We start from the raw sequence: 3,390 nt of genomic DNA, 5'->3' as shown, positions 1-3,390 counted from the left end.
AATCTGATTAAATTAAAAATAATTAGAAATAAGAGAGAGCAAACAATAACTAGTCAACTAGTTAATGATTTAAAAAAAAAAACAAAAAAACTAACCAAGCATTATATTAATAGTGATTATTATTGCTATATAAAGATGTTTTCAAATATATATTTTTTATTAAAAAAATTCCTCTGTGTATTTTAACATTTTCAACTATTCAAACAAATATATTGTATGATCAAAGTGATGCGGACTGCTATTGAATTACTAAGTTATACTAGCTGTTTTTTTTCTTCTGGATTTCAATTTATTCTTCTCAAATATGAGATTTGACATTCCTGTTTTGTTTTCCAAAAATACTGTACATCCCTGTGAAGTAAAAAATTAAAATATTTAGTTGTTGTTAGGTAATAGTCATGTTGTGTTTTTCTTGTATTTAATTGAAACCAGCAGTGGAGACGACAGAGCCGTCTACTGCAGCAGATCCTCTTCTTCCTGTTGTACTCGCCAACAGAATCCAAGAGTTTGAGAAGGAACGAAGGAAAAGGGTATGTGGTGATTTTCTTTTATATAATACAGAGTAGGAACTGTTGTTCTACACTGTACATGTAGGCAGCCGCAGGTAATCAGACAGGTTTAATTGATTGTTTTGTAAATCCAGTGACTGCTGTGAGTTCACATCATAAGAGAACATATTACTGGAGACTTTGGAAAGTCTCATTGGAAACATGCAGTGAGCTGTTACGCTTACTAAAATGGTTAATTCATTGTTTTCCATATTGGGAGGACACAGATGTTACACTTGATTGCAGCTTGTCGTTAGCATTGCACAAAGTAAACGACAAGGCAAGGCAGCTTTATTTGTATAGCACATTTCATTCAACTGGGAATTTCAAAGTGCTTTAGAGAGCAATACAATATAAAACACAATAAAGAATACAGATTTACTATGAACCAATAAAGAGAAAAGATATTAAAGGTAAAAGTAATTAATAAATAAATTTATGATTAAAATTAAAAAATGAAAATAAAATGATTTTTTATGATATTAAAATAGCAAAAGTGCACTGCATTTTTTGAAAATAATTTTCTAAAATAACTCATTTTTTTTGCAATTTGCAGAATCTGTAACTACACAAGTTATTCATTTCCTTTTGCTTTTTTTTTTTTTTTACCATGTTTTTGATAGAAATCAAAGCAATTTGCTCAGGTTTTTAAGGTTTAAATGGTTGTGAGAGGTGTCTGAATGCAGCACAAAAAAGAAATGCCAATCAAGATTTCAAAAGGTTAAAAGTGGTCAGAGCTGGGGCTTGTTCAACATCATCTGAGAGGTTATTTCAAGTTTGTGCTGCACAACGCTGCTTCCCCATGTTTTGTTCTAACTCTTGGGACAGTCAGTCAGCTGGCTTCAGATGTCCTGATGGTCCCAGAAGGTTCATATGTGAAAAGCATGTTAAGATATATTTGGTGTGGTCTCATCTCCCTCTGCATTGCATTAGGTTCGTTTGAGCCTAAGGATTAAGGATTAAACAACACAAAGACTTGTGTTCAGCAGCCTAAGTGGGATGTGAGGATTCTCAAAATAACATGTACAGATGTGAAGCCCTGACTACAGGCTGTCTGACTGATCTGTGCTGAAAGCTGTTGTGATGGTTTTTATTTATTGATAGTTTGAGGGTGACAGGTGTGCTCAGCGGCCTTATATACAGCAGCAAAATTATATGATGCTGATTTACATTAGAATTCATGTCAGTGTAGGTGTAAACATGAACAGAAATTAAAGATCACCTGTATAATATCTGGAAAAGTTGCATTGTTATCAATAAAATAATTGGAGACTGTAAACAGACTGATAAACGTATCTGATAAGATCTGAATGGGTAAGAATAAAATCTATCAGGATGTCGGTGCTTTTGTGACTTCCTGTACAGACTGAAAGCTGTTGGAAAAGTTAGAAATCTGTCCGACTTGATCGCAGCTTTTTGTCACCGCCTCCTGCTGCGGCCTCCTGCTCTCGTCCACCGTCCAGGCGAGGCGCATTTGAACTCGACAAACCTACTATTTTCCTGCTTTGACAATGTTGTCTTATTTGTGCGATGAAAAAGGTGCAGACTTAAGCTTGATTACTTGTTTTTGGAGGCAACACTGAAGTTTTTCTTTAAAATAAAAATGAAGGTTAGCATAATAGGGGCTATGTACAGCAGCCTCAGTCTCGGCCAGCTGGGAAAGATGACCTTCTGAAGACTGCATTTCACAGCAGGAAGAAATTTGACGGATTTTATTTTATGGGGCTCTCACTTTTCTGGAAAGTCTCAACTTCTGTTACTTTTAAGCAAACTGATGCCTCAGTTTTTTTCTTTCCCTTATTTTTGGGGGGTTTAGGAAGAGGAGCTGGAGAGGGAGAAGCAGCAGCAGGTGGTTCTGCTGCAGGAGCTGGAAGAGCAGAAAGCCAAACTGGAGCAGCTGCTGCTTGAGGCTCAGCAGGAGAGAGAAGATCTGAAGGCTACTTATCAACCAGAGGTACCTGTCCGTGACCAGGAGGTCATCTCTGTCACTCCTGGTCCAGTCACTGAGGTAGGCCCTTTGATATAGTAACAAATTTGTTTTAATTTTTCTCTCAATATTCCTGTCAGATTCAAACAGGTATCATTGGCTCATCCTTTGAAGGAGACCATTTGTATATCAGTTACTCACCCTGTGTTATGTTGAATTTCTGCATGTTTTTCTTGCGTGCCTCTTGTGAACAAAGAATCAAAAAATTGAAAAAAATGAAGACATTGGTAACTGGGTTTAATCCTTTGAAACCTGGTACACTGGTTTGATTTCTGTCAAAAACCTGTGGCCCTTTGCTGCAGGTCATTCCCTCTCTCTCCCCAGCTCACGCGTTATCTGTCCTATCTGTAATAAAGGCAAAAATTTTTTTTTTTTTAAAAAAAGGAATTGCACCTGTGTGCAAGAATTGTATCCGTTTTTGAATTCTTGGTTCTCCAGAGGCATGTAAGAAAAACATGCACAAATTCAACAAAACTCAGGGTGAGTAATTGTAATACAACTGTCATTTTGGGAGTGAAGTATTCCTTCAAGATAACCTTTGTGAAGTGTGGTCAGTATAGTACAATTAATGATGAATAATTGCTACTTCTGCACTTTACAGGCGGTGCTTCCTGCAGGTGAAAATGACCACACTAGAAGGATTAAAGAATTTCAACAGCAGCTGCTGGAGCGAAACAGGTGAGCTTAAACCCTGAGGATTTTTCTTTTTTTTGTGGTTAACCAGTCGCAGTTATTTTTGACAGTAGATCTCAACAGGGGAGAGAATAATTCACAGTTCTTATGTACTCTATTACTTTTACTGTCACTGTATTAATCACACATATTTCTCAAAGAATACAGCTTTAGAGGAGCTAA

General features: G+C 36.5%; 1 long non-coding RNA gene across 1 annotated transcript; it reads left to right on the top strand.

Moving 5' to 3' along the window:
- The first annotated feature begins 440 nt into the window (after window positions 1-440).
- Window positions 441-3,213, top strand: LOC121963769. The gene is made up of 3 exons (XR_006107275.1): window positions 441-530; window positions 2,365-2,556; window positions 3,137-3,213. It is a non-coding gene; the product is annotated as an uncharacterized LOC121963769 (long non-coding RNA).
- Window positions 3,214-3,390: the final 177 nt, after the last annotated feature.

Source organism: Plectropomus leopardus, unplaced genomic scaffold, assembly GCF_008729295.1.
Source record: "Plectropomus leopardus isolate mb unplaced genomic scaffold, YSFRI_Pleo_2.0 unplaced_scaffold12429, whole genome shotgun sequence".
Taxonomy (NCBI): Eukaryota; Metazoa; Chordata; class Actinopteri; order Perciformes; family Serranidae; genus Plectropomus; species Plectropomus leopardus.
Note: the sequence above shows the minus strand (reverse complement) of the source record. Positions and strands in the feature narration are given on the sequence as shown.